Source organism: Silene latifolia, chromosome 9 (assembly GCF_048544455.1).
Source record: "Silene latifolia isolate original U9 population chromosome 9, ASM4854445v1, whole genome shotgun sequence".
Classification (NCBI taxonomy): Eukaryota; Viridiplantae; Streptophyta; class Magnoliopsida; order Caryophyllales; family Caryophyllaceae; genus Silene; species Silene latifolia.
The window spans coordinates 88,757,432-88,777,629 of NC_133534.1; positions in this window are offsets into that span (position 1 = coordinate 88,757,432).

Consider the following 20,198-nt stretch of genomic DNA (forward strand, 5'->3'; position numbering starts at 1 on the left):
TTACCACTAGCCTAGGTTAGTCCTAATAGGAATTATAAATTTTATCTTTGGTACTCACAACGACGGGTATCAAATTTTGGCACCGTTGCCGGGGAGGCAATAGTCCTAATTTTAGTTGCTTTTATTTTTAGTCTTTCTTAGTTTAAGGGACATCCGTTCCTTAAACTTTTCTTATATTCTTTTTGTAGTTTCTTCTTATGCGCAGGTCACAGGGTGGAGAATTAGTACCGTTGAACCCTGAGCTCGAAAGATCCTTGCGCGAGTTGAGGCGAACACAAAGAGTATTACCGACAGAGGAAGAGCTGAGTACTCTGTCAAGCTACTACGAGAACGAACTGTTCGAAGATAATCCACCATCTTCGCCTGTTTCCACTTCTTCAGCCGAGATAGTTACTTCTACGGAAATTCCAGTCATGGCCGAGGAGGCAAGTATAGCTAGTTACTCTGAGCCGACAGCCGACAATTTATACAAGGGGTTCGAATTACCAGGAGATGCCAGGAAATTCGAACCAAAGCCTGCCTACATTACTATGGTCGAGAGAAATCAGTTTGGGGGAGCTGCAAATGAAGACGCAGCTAGGCATATGGAGACCTTTATTGACTCTCTTTGCTCCATTCCCCACCGGTGGCGTGACCAGGATCAAATCAAGGAGACCATGTTCATCTTCTCCCTTCGTGATCTTTTTGCAAGGGAGTGGTATAGAGATTTGGACCGGACCGCTCAGGAGATCACTGATTGGAATACATTGGCATTGGCGTTCTACAAGAAGTACTTTTCTGCTTCAAGGACGATCGCTATTAGAGCTCAAATCACGGGCTTTAAACAAGGGCCAGATGAGAATTTCCACGAGGCATGGGTCCGATTCAAGAAGTTGGTGCGAACCATACCGCACCATGGGTTCGAAAAGTGGAGCTTGTGCAACCATTTCTACAATGGGTTGTACGACGATCAGAGGGCCATTTTGGATGCTGCAGCCAATGGATGATTCGCTGAAAATTTGGGAGCAACCAAGGGGTGGAAGATCATTGACAATCTAGCTACCCACAAGGCCGAGTATGGGAATTCGAGAGGGAACCAGAGGAGAGCTGTCGAATCCTCCTCTGTTGCTGCACTTCAGGCTCTCACTGCGAGATTTGACAAGTATGAGCTAGGAGGAGCCTCTAAAGGTGGGATGTACCAAGTCAACGCTGTGTCAGACGGTCCTTTCGTCTGTGAAAGGTGTGGAGGTGAGGGCCATGTCTCAAAAACTGCCCTAATCCCTTCGAATCATGTGTTGCCTTTCAACACTATAGGCATGCCAACACCTACTATGAGCCGAACACCCATCCGAACTTGAGTTGGAGGAGCCAAAATGTCCTTAACCCAACTCAAGCTCCACCTCAGCAACAACCTTATATACCACCTCATCAAAAGCAACAGCAATATCAAAAGCCCCCTTATGTGCCGCAGCAGCAACAAACACAGAATTCTGAATTTTCCGAGCTTAAGAACCTGTTGCTGAAGGAGTCCCAAGCAAGAGAGGCCGGGATGAAGTTACTAGAGAGCCAAATTGCTCAACTGGCTAGTAAAAGTAACACTCGAGCTCCCGGACACTTACCCACTCAACCCGAACAAAAGGAGACCCTAAATGCCATCACTTTGAGGAGCGGGTCCACCCTTGATGGTCCTGCCATGGTTGAGGACGCTGTTGAAAAAGATGAGCCGCAAACAAGTCAAGAGAAAGCTTCAACGAACAAATCAAAGAAAAAGACGTCGCGGGTACTTGATCGATCGATCGATATACCTAGTCGATCGACTGAAGCACGGGTTACAGGAGCTTCGAATCGTACATCTCGGTCGATCGATCGAGGAGAGTGGTCGATCGACCGAGATCGGCTGCGATGATTGAAGAATTTCGTCCTTTAATGCCAAACAATCTACGAGACCACTTGTTTCGGGGAACCACGATCCCGAAAATTTTGGGCGGACCAAGTCTGATGGGTCGATCCCGGTCCCAAGTTCGACCCAATGACGGTTAATGGTTCTCATTTGAGACGGTCTGAGGTGGGGTCTAGCTTCAACAAAGAGAAGGTGACGGACTTTCAGCCTAAGTCCAAGGATGCCGGCGCGCGTGAATTGGAGGAGAGGGCTAAGGTACTCCTCACGACCCCATCCAGGAGAGACTCGTGCCGACCAAGGAACAGGTATCTTTCAGTAAGTTTGAGAAAGTTATCCGTAGTCTGAATGTACAAGTCCCCTTCCTTGAGTTAGTTAACCAAGTGTCCGCTTATACTAAATTTATGAAACAACTGTTGTCCAAAAAGCGGTCACTTGAAACAGTGCACACTGTCGCACTCACCAAGGAGTCTTGCTCCTATCTGTCTCACACTGCACCCCATAAGTTAGAGGACCCGGGCAGCTTTTCTGTTCCTTGCAAAATAGGTACCTTCTCAATTGAGAAGGCATTATGTGACCTAGGGGCTAGTATAAGTGTCATGCCTTGAGTTTAGCTAGGAAACTCAAGTTGACCCGATTTGCTATCACAGACATGACAGTTCAGATGGCTGACCGATCTGCGGTCGAGCCTATAGGAGTCCTAGAGGACATACCCGTCCAAATAGGGAAGTTTTTCTTCCCTGTTGATTTTGTTGTCCTTGACATGCCTGAGGATGCCCATATACCGATCATCTTAGGAAGGCCGTTTCTGCACACTGCTGGTGCAGTTATTGACGTAGGCTCTAGAACTTTGACCTTCAAAGTTGGGAAACATTCTATCATTTTTGCCCAACCTGCTAAAAAGAAGGATCCCATGTGGCCTGTTACTTGTAATACGGTTTCTGAAAAGAAATCGTACTTTGTGCTTCCCGAATTGCCTATCCCTATCACTGCTGCTGTGTTAACCCCTCCGCCCCAGATTGGGAGCAAGAAGGAGGAAGAATATGTTGTTTTAAATAATGCAGGAGCTGGTTTGGGGAAGGAAGTGCTACAAGTTGTGCCAACTGTAAAGAAGCCTATCATTCAAAGAGGAGGTCTTGGATGCCTAAGCTATGGGACCGATGAGGACGTGGAAGATGAGCCAACCAAGGTGAGACGGTCTGACTTGGATTCCGTTGAACCCAAGGAAGCCTTTGATGGGGATGACGAAGTTGATCCATTGAGCTCTCCGACTGTTGAAGCTGAGAAGGGTGCAACTGATAAGATGAGCACCATTGAGGCTACCTCTAGTAGCCAGAAGCCGACGAAGTGGGCCATACCGTGGTCCTTCTTGATCAACTATTAGTTGATCGATTTCGTTATAAACTTCTTTTTATTTGCTTTGTTAAGACAATTTTATTGCTTTTTGTGTGGGCGAAAACTTCGCTTTTATTTTATTTGCTTAGGACTTTTTTTTAAGTACTTTAGACTTCGTTCTGGGTTTGCGCAATTTTTGGGCGCGTTTTATTGTGTACTTGCAGGTATTTAGAGCTTGTTAGCTCAAATCATTGAGCAAATACGAAGAAATAAGGAGTACAGCAGATACCTTACCTTCGATCGATCGGCCGTCATGGTCGATCGGCGAGTTGCACTTTCCGGGAGCTTCATTCGTTCATCTAGTCGATCGATCGCCTCTATAGGTCGATCGACCACTTCTGCTGCTGTACCTGTTCACGACCTCTCCCCTGCTGTGTTTGGTCGATATGCGGACCTAAGGGAGTTTTCTACTCCGCTTTATTTTCCGTTATATTACTTCTTTCTTCAAGTTCTTTTATTTGTGCACAATTTTACCGCCTCAAAATTGTTTTCTCAGTCTTATGCGTGGTATTTTCTGTCTTTCAGGCACTCTTATTGGTAGCACTGCTAGCTACTGAAACCTCCTAGCTCACGCTGGTTTGGGGAGGTTTCCTCTGTTGCGCTTAAAGTCTTGTGAGTTCCACATCTTTCCTTTATGTCTTGCTTATTTATTTTCTCGCAAATTCCCATTTCTCTTTTCTTCACTACACGATTTTGCACAATGGGGACATTGTGCGATTTGGTTTGGGGAAGGGTTTTGCGTCGCATTTTATTTGCTTGCATTCACGTTTACATTTCAGTTTGCATTTGTTTATTTCATTTCCCTTATATATACACAAAAATTCAAAAAAAAAATTGAAAAATTTCAAAAATTCCCATAAAATGCACGTTTATTTTAGCATATAGGTTGAGTCGGAACGGTAGTATTTCTATGATGATTTTGCATTTGCACCTGTTTTGCCTGAGCCTTGCTAGATCAACATGTTATTAGTAGAATCGTAAATGCATATCTACGAGTTTTCGTTACATTCTTGCTGAACTTGAGACTTGACTTTGAAAATTGGCAAACTACATCATATATTCTGAGTTTTAGAGCCTATAACTGGTGACATTCATGACCAGTTCATCTAGGAATGTGAGTAGTACTCCTTATGAGACATGTTTCCTTAATTTGCATGAATATGAACTTGATCTACTTAATACCCGTATGCATTCGGTCTGTGGTTTGTTGACACATGTGGTAGAGGTTTCCTTTTCTCAATTTACCCATAAGCTCCACACTGCCAAAAATATCCCTTTTTGTCCCATTTACTACATCCTACATTTAGCATGTCCCTTGTCAAGCTAGTAGTCGGTGTCCTTGGGATTGTTACTCGTTTTTGGTAGCATATGCTCATGTATGAGATATTGTTGAGGAAATGAAGAAAGGAAGAAAGAAACAAAAGAAAAAGAAAAAAAAATGGAAAAAAATGATTCGAAAAAGAAAGAAAAAGAAAAAAAGATTCTGCACTGTTCAAGGCAGTCGATCGACTGCCCAATACAGTCGATCGACTGAGATTCGAAAAGAAAAAGTCAATTCGCATAATTTAATCCTTATCTTTTGGCGATTTTTGCTCCCATGTTTCATTTATATCCTATGGGGAGTTTATTGATTTGATAGTTTGGAGATTGTGAGTTTTGTGCTTGCTATAGCACCGTTTCGCTTGTTTATGAGCAAGAAGTTGGATGTTGCCACTTGGTTCCGTTTTGGTACTAGCTTGATCACCTGTAACTCCACTTTACCATAAAATGTTTTGCCTCTTCTTACCCATACCTCACATATCCCATATATACCTCGACATGTGTCATTGGTCATCTGTTCGGTTGGAATGCGTACGTACGGTTGTAGAGGTCGTTTTCATATTTTATTGCTGGCATGTTTTCATAGGTCGTAGTTAGGTGAGAGTCACTACAAAATTACTTCTTTCTATCTTATACATTATTCACCTGTGCTTATTTGAGTGATTTGAGCGACCCGTGAGAGTCCAATTTGATAAGTCTCTACAGTTGACGGTTCAGCAATCTTTAACGACCTCATAATTCGTTTGCATGATTCGCATTACTAATTGATTGTTGGTTGTGCATTAAAATCGGTTTAGGCTTAACAGTTTGCATTTCGCTCTGAGATTGAACTCGTTCCATTAGGTCATTAGATCGAGTCTAGTTCTTGCTTGGGGACAAGCAAGGGTTTGGTTTGGGGAAGTTTGATGCGTGTCATTTATATGATGTTTTACATCCCTTTTTACACGCATTTCAGAGCTCATTCTTGTAGTTTATGCTACATTTTTCCCTATTTCCGTCTACTTCCGTATTTTGTACATTATTGCAGAAATGTGAAGAATTCAACGGGAAATCAAGCCAAATCCATCGCCGAGTAATCTGCATTGCAAATGACGTAAAGGATTCACTTAAGGAACGAGCTTGGTGCGCAATCCAAGGCCCAAAAGATAAGTCCACGTGTTTTAAGAAGTCAAGTAGCAGCTCATCCAGTCGATCGACCGTCACCTTCAGTCGATCGACCAATGTTCGGGTTCCAGAAGCTACTGTTTGCTGAGGAGCAGTCGATCGACCAGCCTTGTCATTCGATCGACCAGATCGCTATTCCAGACGTAAATTAAAAGACCGTGAATCTTGAAGGCCGTGAAGTTTAGGTTTAGGAAATAAGGTGTTACGTTGATTGCTATATAACGTAACATAAACATCAAGTTTTATCTCAGTTTTAGATCTAAGTTTTTATCACAATTTCATACAGTAACTTTCAGTTTTATTCATTCGAGTAGTTAGGGTTTGGAACATCGGTTTAGCATTGGATTTTCTGTTCTTGTTCTTAATCTTTCCTCTGAATCTCGGTATTCCTTCTGCCCTAATTCCATTTTATTGTTTTACTTTAGTATAGATTTGCTAGTTAGTATCCCGAAAGCCAATTATCGTATTATCGCTGTTTGTTATTTACTTTAAGCATGAATTCAGTAATCATTATTAGTTTAATTGTTGTTTTTACCCTTAGCATGAGTAGCTAATTCTATAGTGCTAGGATGTAGGCGATTTATGGCATAGGCGGCATTAGATTAGACACGGACTGTCTCGCGTGTTGGTCGATCGACTGACATTGTTGGTCGATCGACTGACCTCGTAGGGTTTCCTTCGTTTTAATTGAATTTAATCTTGTATTTAACGAATCGAATGCATGCGACCAGTTAGATACCTATTTTTGTGACCGACCCATTAGATCGAAAGATAGGGAAAGTTATTTGACCATCAATTAAATCGACTAGACTGTGCTAAGATCGAAAGATAGGTATAGTTTAGACCGTTAGTCACTTTTCAGGACGAAAGTTAGTATTAGTGATATTAGGGACCTATAGCGAGATCGAAAGATGCTATTTGTTAAGAGTGGACCGAGAGGACCTCTTTATTTCCCGCCTTACCTGTGTTTGATTCAGACCGACTTAGTTTGCTGCCGCCGAAGCTATAATGAACCGACCATCCTAGTACCCTTCTTTTATCTGTTTAAATCTTTTATTTAGTTTATTACCTTTGTTCACTTTTAGCTGTAGACCAATTCAGTTCAACCCCCACGATAGTTACCTCAGACTGAACATAAATCAACTAAAATTTACAACTGCCTCCTTGTGGTTCGACCCTGTTACCACTAGCCTAGGTTAGTCCTAATAGGAATTATAAATTTTATCTTTGGTACTCACAACGACGGGTATCAGAAACCATGAAATAATGATACCCTCACCTTTTCGCATAGGTATGAGTTGGTTACGAGGTCGTAATCGTATTTCTAGAGGGTAGGGCGTATTACGCAAGTACAACAAGCACAAGTTTTCCTTTCTTTCTTTCTTAAGCCGACACAACCGCACCTTAGTTTGTCATACCGTACTAATCTTATGTTTGTCTCGACAAACCGCCATGCACCCTTAGGGCACTAAGGGACATAATTTTGGTAATTATAGTGTCGGTTGTAAACTTCGGGGACGAAGTTCTTTTTAAGGAGGGAAGATTGTAATAACTCGAATTTATAAAGACCTTACTTGACCGAGTAGACCATCCACACAGCCGAGTAGAGCCCCATTTGACCGAGTGGAAGACCGAGTGGAGTTTTACTGGCGTATGAATGTTCTGAAAGTTGGTCACTCCACTGAGTGACTTTCCACTTGACCGACTAGAGCCCCCACTCGATCCAGTGGACCGACCACTCGACCAAGTGACCGCTCGAGTCTATTTTACGCGAGAAGGTTGGTTGGTGGAGTGTCGCTTTTGAAGTTTATCCTTTCAGATTTCCTCACCTTAATTCACTCCCCAACGAATTCCACCACTCTCTAAACTCCCTAAATTCTCTCTAAAACACTCACCAAAATTATCCTCTAAGAACCTTATCTCCAAGTGAAGAATCGATGCCATCTTTTCTCCCTTATTCATCCACTTTGTTTGTAAGTCGACTATACTTTACTTTCCCTTAATCTTATGTTAGTAACCTTAATTATCTTAGTAGATTATCTTATAATTAATTAGGTTATGGGAAATTAAGATGGGTAATAAAGGGATTTAATTAGTGTGTTTGTTGTAGTAGATTATGGTTATGAATATAGTAATTAATTTGTGTGGGAAGCTTCATTGAGGAGCATTTATAGTGGTTAGCTTGAGGCCTTGTGAAGATAAGCCTGAGGTAGGGTTTTCCCTATTTAGCTCTAATAATATGAGTGATTGACTATACATTTATTATCATTTATTGCTTTTGTTTCATGTAGTTGCATTATAACATGTTAATGTAATTTGGGTTTAAGACATAATACCATTTCATGTTGTTTATGTATATGATGAAAGATTAAGTATGATTAATCGTCTTATACATGGTTAGAATGCATTATAACATGCTAAAAAGTAATTACGTGAAAAAAAAGTGAATTGGTGAAGGTTGAACATTTTTACTTGTATTATGTTTGGTGTAATTACATGATTATTATTGTTGGGAATTGTTTGGTTTGATTGACTTTTGATTGGTGTTGGAAGATGGTGGAACATATTTGGTTGTGGTTATGGAGACGGAAGGCGGTTGATAAACCGTATTCCGCTTGAGTCACCCCTTGGAGCTTCATATTCCAAGGGGGATGTGCACATCTTGTACTTGAGTTTTAAAGGGACACGTGCGGTTGAGGCACGATGTATTGCAAGGGACTCGAGTCGCTCTCGGGCCCGGTACCACAGACGTGTTCCGAGTACCTTGTGTTGGTATGTGACATCGTGGGTGTGTCCTTGCCACCGGTTATGGATAGGTAAGGAACTTGGAGGTTGATTGTCATGCATATCACATATTTATTCAACCCATGATTGTTTGCCATTGCATTTATCGCATGATCATGTAATCCTTGCCATTTGCATCTTTGGTGAACCATATGGTGATTTTCGCCCATATGGGGAGTAGTGTTTAACAAGTTAGCTTGATTGATGCGAAGCCTTGGGAGCGGTCTTCATTTAGTTGTCACCACTTATGCTTATCTAGGTTTTGACATTTTAAACTCTACTTTATTTCAATTGGGTTGTACTAAATGGGATGACATTTGCATCCCCTAAACTTTAAACTATTTATCTAACTCATACTTATCTATTTAATTTTATTGTCGTAAATTCTTCTTGACTTGTTTATTCACACTACAAGCTTGGGAAACCAAGTCTTGTGATGCCTCCATGTGTTGGGAATGCCTTGAGGAAGGGTTCCCGACTTATGGGGGTGTTACACATTTTCTCGTAAATAAATAAATTACTAGATATGCATCATAACATGATATTGGTTAAAACGACTTGATGAGTCGGTAATTGGCATGCTACGTGGTGTCTTGCATTATTGTGTTGTCCCGTATATTGAAGGACATGGAGGATTATGATTGGTTACTTGTTGTTGTGGAGACGTAAGACGGTTGGGAGATCGTATTACGCTTGAGTCGCCTTTTGGAGCTTCCCACTCCAAGAGGGATGTGCACATTAATTATTTGAGTACGGAGGGACTCGTGTGGTTAAGGCACGGCGTCTGAGAAGAGATCCGGTTAGCTTCTGGACACCTTATATCTGGGCATGTCCCAGTACCTGTTTGTGAGGGGAGGTGTCGTGGGCGTATCCTTGGCACCGGTGGTTTTGGGTACGTCAGGGCGTGTCCAGGTACCGGCGTGGTGATTGTATAATCGTGTCTCATTCGTATCATTGGCATGCTGCATATTTATTTATCACGATGTGTCTTATGTTTATTTATTGTAACTGGCGTGTTTTGTGTCCGAGTAATTGTCACCTATTTCCCGGGTGGCTTGTGTCGATGCATATGATATTTCCGATCATATGAGGAGCAGGTTGAGTACAGGTTATTTTGGTGCCACACGGGAGACGAGACGCGCTATGGACTTGGAGTTGAATACTTGGATAGTTGATAGATAACATAGATGGTAGTCAAGTTATATAGTTCACATTTTATTCATTCTTTGTTATGTAGTCCATTAAACTTGTTATTTATATAAAGAGTTTCTTAATTGTAATTCCGATTTCACTTCCTCAGGAAACCGAGATGGTAACATCTATCAATTATTTTGGTCGGATAAGAAGGGGGTGTTATAGATTGGCTTGTACTCGACCGAATACATCCGTGTACTCGACCGAGTACCTCTTTGGCGGATGTGATATTTTATTTTGAGCCGTAGGCTATGTTCTTACGTTTGTCTTCGTTATTGAAGCTCAAAATACCGCTAAAGAGATATGCCGCATATATCCAGGCTTTTGAGATGAGCCTAGATGAGATTTCTAGGATGATCGAGCAACAAAAGGCACTCACTGAGGCCCTAAAGAATGTAGGGAAAGGAACGTAAATAGCTGTTGATACATCCCGTTTAAGCACCACTATTACCCTCTTTAACCCTACCATGTATGAGGGCACAGGCAAGCCCTAACTGCTCAATAACTTGTACCTGGAGATGGATAGTGCGTTGGAAGTTGTTCACTGTCCAGAGGATATGAAAGTGAAATAGGATGCGTTGTGTCTAAGGGACGAAGCTGGGGTATGCTGGCACTTTTAGAGGGAGGCTGCACCGGAATATTATAAGAACTTTGGTAAACCTGCAATTCCTTGGCCAGAGTTTAAGAAGGAAATGAGGAAGCACTTCGTGTAACACCCCCATACTCCAAGTGCCTTACCAGGACCACCCAGGTATAAGGATGTTACCAACTCGGTTATCCGAGCCAATGATAATCAAATAAACAATAGAGAAACAACGTTTAAATAGAAATACTTAGTGAAAGGTTACAATCTCAAAACCAAAACCAAAAGCACAATACATGTTCTCAAACTGACTGTTTACTGATCTAACTGAAATGTCATGAAAACTACTAAGCTACAGCGGAAGACTTTTATCATCATATCGTGGCACATCCCAGCTATCCCAGTACTCATCTCATACCTGCTCAATATCTGCTCACCATCCCCGAATGGATCACCGCAGGTTTTAAAACAATAATCGGGGTCAGTACTATTTATATAAATCATATAACCAACTGAACAGAAAACAATACAGCTCATACAATCATACACAATCATCCACTCCACTCCATCTCCGTCACCGACTGTCCACTGGACCAGCCCTGCTAGTGGGGGACCGCAGCCGTTCCCACCTAAGCCTCGCTCATCATACCGAGCGATAACCTTGTCCCATTAATGTGCACATCCCCTCCCGTGGCGGGTTCCACGGAGGGCAAAACTAGGGCGTGAAGCCACTCCTGCAAGTGACTCCACTCAGCCGAGAACGCATCTCGAGAACCAGAGACCAACAATCACATCCATCAACAACAATCAATCAACAACCGTCACGAAACCAAACAACAAGTACTAATTACAGCACAATCACCATACATTATGTAACTAATACTGAGTAGGGAAACCCTACCTGGAAAGAACAACAATCAGACGATCTCACAGCTGATATCAAAAGGCTTCCTCTACGAATCCTCCTCCTAACATACAAATATATAATCACTACCAAGCATAACATACTACAAAACCCCCAATTCCCAAATTAGGGTTTAACCAACTTTAAGGAAACATTATAAAAATGGTATATAGGTCTTACCCTTGATGCAAGGATCACAACGGTATAAAGAACGATGAAATCCGACCTTCCAAACTCCGGGATTTCCTAACAATGCGATTAAGGTGATGAACGTACTTTGCTTCCTCTCTTAACAGTAAATTAGGTTTTGAAAAAGTGTAGAACAATGACGGAAAAGATTATATACCTTAATCGCATAATTAACAAAACCCGAGAAATAACTCCCCGTAAACCGGCTACTCGATCGAGTAGCTAAGGTACTCGATCGAGTACCCCCTTACTCGATCGAGTATCATAGTTACTCGATCGAGTACCCAACAGGTCAGAAACTATTTTAAAACGCAACTCACCCTTACTCGATAGAGTAAGGCCTACTCGATAGAGTACCCAAAGACTTATAAATACGGAGTATTACAGTCTTTCCTCCTTAAAAAGAACTTCGTCCCCGAAGTTCAAACCACAACAAAACAAAGACTCACACTACGCACTCCCGACTTAGCAACCAAAACAAAACTCAACATAAAACATGTTATTAACTCAAACTCAGCCCGACTCAAACGACAACAACCATACCGACACAACATAAAAAGGGTATAAAGCTCTTAAAAACTCTTTGCGATCATCTCCTACCCCCCTAAAAGAAACAAGGTTACGTCCTAGTAACCAAACATACCTGATCAAAAAGGAAAGGGTAGCGCTCTCTCATGGCATCCTCTGCCTCCCATGTAGCTTCCTCAGTCTCGTGGTTAGACCTAAGGATCTTAAGCAAAACTGTCTCACCACTCCTAGTCTTCCTAACCTTCCGGTCAAGAATCTGCTAGGTACCTCAAGATATGATAAAGACTCATCTAGCTCTAAGTTCTCTGCCTCTAACACATGTGAAGGGTCACTCACATACTTCCGCAGCTGCGATACATGAAACACATTATGCACTCTCTCTAACGCAGCAGGTAAAGCCAGACGATAAGCAACTTCCCCAACTCGCTCTAAGATCTCATAAGGCCCGATGAACTTCTGACTCAGCTTGCCTTTCTTCCCAAATCTCATAACCCCACGCATAGGAGACACTTTCAGAAGAACCTATCCCCAACCTGAAACACTATATCCCGGCGATGTAGATCTGGAAAACTCTTTTGCCTATCTTGAGCTGCTCTCATCCGTTCCCTGATCATCTTAATCTGTTCAACCATCTCATGTACCATCTCTGGTCCTAGAACCATTTGCCTCAAAGATGTCGTCCTAACAAATCGGACTCCTGCATCTCCTCCCATATAAAGCCTCAAACGGTGTCATGCCAATACTAGTGTGATAGCTGTTGTTGTAAGAAAACTCTATCAAATCCAACCTCTGTTCCCAGCTACCACCAAAGTCCATCACACAAGCTCGTAACATATCCTCAAGAGTTTTGATTGTTCTCTCAGTCTGACCGTCTGTCGCAGGATGAAAAGCTGTACTCATCTTCAAAGTTATTCCCAAAGATTCCTGCAACTCTTTCTAAAACCGTGATATAAACCTCGCATCTCTGTCAGACACTATGTCCTTAGGGACTCCTTGTAACTTTAGCACATTCTTTCGATAAGCCACAGCCAATTGTGCCTTAGTCCATGTATCTTTCATTGGAACAAAGTGAGCTGACTTGGCCAGTCGATCTACTATCACCCATATCATGTTATTACCCTGTTGACTCTTTGGTAAACTCACGATAAAATCCATAGAAATGGATTCCCACTTCCACTCAGGTACCTCTAAAGACTGAATCTTACCTTGTGGTCGTCACTGTTCCCCTTTAACTCTCTGGAATGTCAAACAACAGGCCACAAACTCTGCTGTTTCTTTCTTCATCCCAGGCCACCAAAACGTGTTCTTTAAATCCTTGTATAGCTTGTCACCACTGGGATGTACTGAATACGGTGTACAATGTGCCTCTGTCATGATTGTCCTTTTCAGCTCCTCATCATCAGGGACACACCACCTACCATCGAACCTCAAACTACCATCTGTATGAATAGAAAATCGGGACACTGTCCCTTTCTCTACTCCAGCTCTCCACTCGACCATCTTAGGATCCGAAGCCTGTTTACCTCGAATATCATCATAAAGATCAGGCTGAACTGTCAAATCTCCCACAACATCCCCTCTTTGCATCATATGTATCCCAAACTTCCCCACCTCATCTCTCAACCTCATCAAAGATAGAGCTGTACACAGGGAATATACACTCTTCCTACTCAAAGCATCTGCAACAACATTGGCTTTCCCTTCATGGTAGATAATATCCATGTCATAATCGCCAATCAGCTCCATCCACCTCCTCTGTCTCATGTTCAACTCCTTTTGTGTGAAGATGTACTTGAGACTCTTGTGATCTGAAAATACCTTAAAGGTCGCCCCATAAAGGTAATGTCTCCAAATCTTGAGAGCAAACACCACTTCACCCAACTCTAGATCGTGTGTAGGATAATTCTCCTCATACGGCTTCAATAGCCTAGAAGCATAGGCAATCACCTTACCGTTCTGCATCAACACACATCCTAACCCATTCTTGGAGGCATCTGTATAAACCTCAAAGTTCTCAATCCCTTCAGGCAATGCTAAGATAGGAGCTGTGGTCAAACGCTCCTTCAGTGTTTGGACGCCTTCTCACAACTCTCATCCCAACGAAACCTGTTCTCTTTCCTCATTAAAGTTGTCATAGGTCTAGCTATCTTGGAGAAATCTTTCACGAACCGTCTGTAGTATCCAGCTAAACCCAAGAAACTCCTAATCTCAGCAACATTCTTTGGTGCTTCCCACTTTGTCACTGCCTCAATCTTCGCCGGATCCTGACTACTCCCTCCTTAGAGATCACATGCCCCAGAAAAGCAACTTTCTCTAACCAGAACTCACACTTGGACAGCTTAGCATACAACTCATGCTCCCTCAAAGTCTGCAACACGATCCTCAGATGCTCCTCATGCTCCTCCTTAGTCTTAGAGTAGACTAAGATGTCATCGATAAACACCACCACAAACTTGTCCAAAAACTGTCTGAAGATTCTGTTCATCAAATCCATAAACACAACCGCTGCATTAGATAACCCAAACGTCATCACCACATACTCATAATGGCTATACCTCGACGTGAAAGCTGTCTTTTGTATGTCCAACTCTCTAATTTTCACCTGATGGTACCCCGACCTCAAATCAATCTTGGAAAAGACTGATGCACCACTCAACTGATCAAACAGGTCATCTATCGTTGACAAAGGATACTTGTTCTTCACACTCACTCGGTTCAGCTCTCTGTAGTCTATGCACAATCTCAAACTCCCATCTTTCTTCTTCACAAAAAGAACTGGTGCTCCCCACGGCGATACACTAGGTCTAATGTATCCCTTCTCAATCAGATCATCTAACTGTTTCCTGAGCTCCTCCATCTCTTTAGGACCCATCCGGTACGGTGCCTTAGAGATTAGCCCCGTCCCCGGTTTCAACTCAACGGTGAAATCTATCTCCCTCTTCGGTGGCAACCCCGGAATCTCCTCTGGAAAAACATCTGCAAACTCTCCCACCACCGGTATCTGATCAACTGTTGGACTCTCTATCCGGTCATCTCTCACATGGCACAAGATCAAAGGACATCCCTTCCTCAGGTAAGACTTCAAGGTAACAGCTGCAATCAACTTAACTTTGGGTTTGACTATAAACCCACGATAAGACACACCAACACCCTTAGGCCCTCTCAAAGACACTTTCTTTTGATGACAGTCTATTTTAGCTTTATACTTTCCTAACCATTCCATCCCGACTATCATCTCAAAACCGTCAAAAGGAAACTCTAGCAAGTCTACAGGTAGATCAACTTGCCCAACTATCATAGATACATCTCTAAACAACCTCCCACATGATACAGACTCACCCGAAGGTATAAAAACTTTCTCACTTAAAGACTCATATACCCTCAGACCCAACCGTTTACCATGACTCGAAGATACAAACGACTGAGAAGCCCCCGAATCAAACAAAACAAAGGTATGAATACTATTAACAAGAAAAGTACCAGTGATAACATGGGCATCTTCCTCAGCTGCTTTCTTGTCCATCATGAACAGACTTTCCATCGGTCTTCTCGTCCACCTCCTCGGACAAGATCTTGGTGATGTGGTCGGCTTAACACCCGACCCCTGATTGTTGTTGTTGTTCGTAGCTGGTTTCTGATAAGAATTACCGCCATTGCGGTTACCTCCACCCTGATAGCCCTGACTTCCCCGGCTAGACCATGACCCAGAAGGTCTATTGCTCGCATAACTCTGAGCAGGTCCCTGAGAATAGCTCCCCCGAGCCGATCCCTGAAAAGCTCCCGGCATACTCGTGCACTCATGTCTCTTGTGGCCCACACCGCCACAGCCAAAGCAAGTCACACCCCAACTACCACTGCTACTCACACGGCCACGCCCGAAGGAAGCCCCAGCACTAAACCCTGACCCAGAAGAAAACCCTCTAGCTTGATTGTGGTTGCCTTTCTTGTGACTAGACTGGCCTCCACCCTCACTCTCAGCCTTTCTTTTCTCACTCACTCTCTCCTGAGCCATCTCAACCAGCCTCTCAGCTCTCTCATAAGCTTCCTTAACATCGGTAAGGACTCCCACGGGTAACTTCTCCATAATCTTAGGTGTCAACCCTCTTTCAAACCTCAGCGCTAGGTTCTCCTCACTCAGACCCATATCCTCAGCATACCTAGACTTCTCATTAAACTGTTTGTAATACTCAGCAACTGACATATCAGATGTCATCTTAAACCCATCGAACTCCTCTCTCAGCTTACTCCTCACATGTTCCGGTACAAACTCCTTCCTCAAAGCTCTCCTAAACTCTTCCCAAGGTATAGCAGGTAAGCCCTGGTTCACATACATCTCCCTAGCACCCACCTTCACCGTATCCCATCACTTGCAAGTTGCGTCCCTCAAGTAGAACGCAGCTTGTTCCACTCTCATCTCATCAGGATAATGAACCAAGTCCAGGATGTTCTCCATCTCACGATACCAGTTGTCAAGAAGGTTTGGTTCCCCGGTTCCCGTGTACTCTTTTGGGTTAAACCTCGCTATATAGAGACTGATCTTAGAGTGATCAACCTCCTTATCCTTATTCACTTTCTTTAAGGCCTCAGTCAGGGCATCTTGGTGCTCCAACATCTTAACAACATCATCTATGTTCATGGTCTCAGCTCTCGCATAGTAAGCGTTTCTCTTGGGCGGCATCTTGAAACTATATATAAGAAAGGGTAGACATAAACACACGCACTAAAACTCAAAACACGAAAACAGGCTGCCTAGGACATACTCGATCGAGTACCCAAACCTACTCCATCGAGTAAGAGGCTACTCGATCGAGTGCCCAGCATACTCGATCGAGTGCCTCGACTCCAGAACCCAAACAGACCTTCTGACCTCTAACATACTCGACTGAGTAGCCCGGCTACTCGATAGAGTGACCCCCTACTCGATCGAGTTCCCGAGGTACTCGATCGAGTGCCCAAAAAAATACGATTCTGGATTCAAAATCGTCAAATACCCACTCGATCGAGTTAAACCAACTCGACCGAGTATCACACCTACTCGATCGAGTACCCCCCTACTCGATCGAGTCATGCTGACTCGCATAAACTACCCGCATGTTATCTCACATCTCCTAACATACTAAACAACATTATAAACTCAACATGTGATATAGCTAAGCATGCAATTCTACCAAGCTTTTCATAAAATCAACGAAACAGTTATATCATATGATCAAATGCCACATAGTAAACATCCATCATGCTTTACTATTCCAACAACAATTCCGTATATCTCATCAATCTCCAAACATCCAACCATTATGACATACTTCATCACATCCACACACACAAGTTGACAAACAACACATACGACTTGACAGACACCCCCCATGTGACCGGTTAAAAATTGTAGGGCGATTTCGCGACTTTAGGACGTCTCCCAAGCCTTTGCATTAGCTCCTACAACCTTTACCCCGGGTTCATTTTAATTGACTCCCTATATTCATTGGGTTCATTGGTTACAGGTTTCAGGATCGTCTCTCTGATACCATTTTGTAACACCCCCATACTCCAAGTGCCTTACCAGGACAACCCAGGTATAAGGATGTTACCAACTCGGTTACCCGAGGCAATGATAATCAAAAAAACAATAGAGAAACAACGTTTAAATGGAAATACTTAGTGAAAGCTTACAATCTCAAAACCAAAACCAAAAGTACAATACATGTTCTCAAACTGACTGTTTACTGATCTAACTGAAATGTCATGAAAACTACTAAGCTACAACGGAAGACTTCTATCATCATATCGTGGCACATCCCAGCTATCCCAGTACTCATCTCATACCTGCTCAATATCTGCTCACCATCCCCGAATGGATCACCGCAGGTTTTAAAACAATAATCGGGGTTAGTACTATTTACATAAATCATATAACCAACTGAACAGAAAACAATACAGCTCATACAATCATACACAATCATCCACTCCACTCCATCTCCGTCACCGACTGTCCACTGGACCAGCCCTGCCAGTGGGGGACCGCAGCCGTTCAGACCTAAGCCCCGCTCATTATACCGAGCGATAACCCTGTCCCATTAATGTGCACATCCCCTCCCGTGGTGGGTTCCACGGAGGGCAAAACTAGGGCGTGAAGCCACTCCCGCAAGTGACTCCACTCAGCCGAGAACGCATCTCGAGAACCAGAGACCAACAATCACATCCATCAACAACAATCAATCAACAACCGTCACGAAACCAAACAACAAGTACTAATTACAGCACAATCACCATAAATTATGTAACTAATATTGAGTAGGGAAACCTTACCTGGAAAGCACAATAATCAGACGATCTCACAGCTGATATAAAAAAGCTTCCTCTACGAATCCTCCTTCTAACATACAAACATATAATCACTACCAAGCATAACATACTACAAAAGTCCCAATTCCCAAATTAGGGTTTAACCAACATTAAGGAAACATTATAAAAATGGTATATAGGTCTTACCCTTGACGCAAGGATCACAACGGTATAAAGAACGATGAAATCAGACCTTCCAAACTCCGGGATTTGCTAACAATGCGATTAAGGTGATGAACGTACTTTGATTTCTCTCTTAACAGTAAATTAGGTTTTGAAAAAGTGTTTAGAACAATGACGGAAAAGATTATATACCTTAATCGCATAATTAACAAAACCCGAGAAATAACTCCCCGTAAACCGGCTACTCGATCGAGTAGCTAAGGTACTCAATCGAGTACCCCCTTACTCGATCGAGTATCATAGTTACTCGATCGAGTACCCAACAGGTTAGAAACTATTTTAAAACGCAACTCACCCTTACTCGACAGAGTAAGGCCTACTCGATAGAGTACCCAAAGACTTATAAATACGGAGTATTACACTTCGTTCCAGAGCATATCCGTAGTATGTTGAGGGCCGAGTTTTATACTTTTGCTATGACCGATAGTATGACCATGACTGAATACTATCACCAGTTCAATGAACTATCGTGTTATACGGAGGACATGGAGTTGAGTCAACTGAGTTTGGCTCTCCGTTTCGAGAGAGGGCTGTCGCTGAAGATTATGGAGAAGTTACCAACTAAAGTTATTTCCGATCTCAAGGAAGTCTATGAGAGAGCGGGTCATGCGGAGAGATTAGTTGAAAATGCCAAGGAGGCCAAAGAAAAAGGAATTGAAAAAAGTGTGGGATTTATCTGTATGCATCCCTTTAACATTAAGGATTATAACGAATTTATCGAGATGATAACTAGTCATAAAATAAATTGCATAAACAAAATTAGAGAATTGAGAAATAACCTTCGGTCCTAGCTAATTCGGCCTATGAACAATATCGCAATGATATTCTCCTATCAGTTGCACCCAAGATGATATGAGATATGCCCTTGTTCTTTTGCTAGAATCAATCCCCAAATTAACAGATTAATTTTAGATTTTGTGTTTTTCTTTTGATGAGAGGAGGCTAGGTTAGAATTAGGTTAGAAAAATGATCTACCTCTCACATACTTAAACCAAGTATTAGGTGAGTAATAGGGTAGATTTTTCTTCCCTTTTTTGGCCCAAAATCACCGAAATAATAAGAGCATATCTCTTGTTATTTTCGGTTTCTTCACCTACTAAAAAAGGTAGATTAAATCTCCTTATTTTTGGTAGTTTACAAAATGTATAAAATGTAATATATATAAATTGTCATTGATTTAATTCCGCATTAATAAGTCTATAAACAACAGCTTGCAGTCGATTTATTAAAGTCGGTCTGTGACAATATTGTATAATATATACTTTAATTATAAATACTGCATATTTATAATTAGCTTATTAAATATAACCGATTACATTTAATTACGAATTAACATATTAATTCGTCCAAGCAAACATTATATACATTAATTAAATATAACATATTATATTCAATTTACGAATTGACAGTTAATTCGTCTCATCTAATATTATTTAATCGGCATTAAATAATCGTCTCATCAACACATTGACTAACTGTTTAGTCATATAAGGCATCAATGTGATTACATTTCGATAACCACATCTCTCAAACACATCCTTTAGGTGTGACTTTTAGGGACCAGTTGATCACCGCCATCTGTATGATAATAACGTAAAACTTTCTAGCAAGCCAACCGTTATTAGGTAATCGTTAATCAACTGATAAAATATGAAGTATACCCTTGTGAACCTTTAAGAGATTTATAAATGTTATCACACTAATTTGTGGAGGACACAAGCTCTAACCAACTCTCA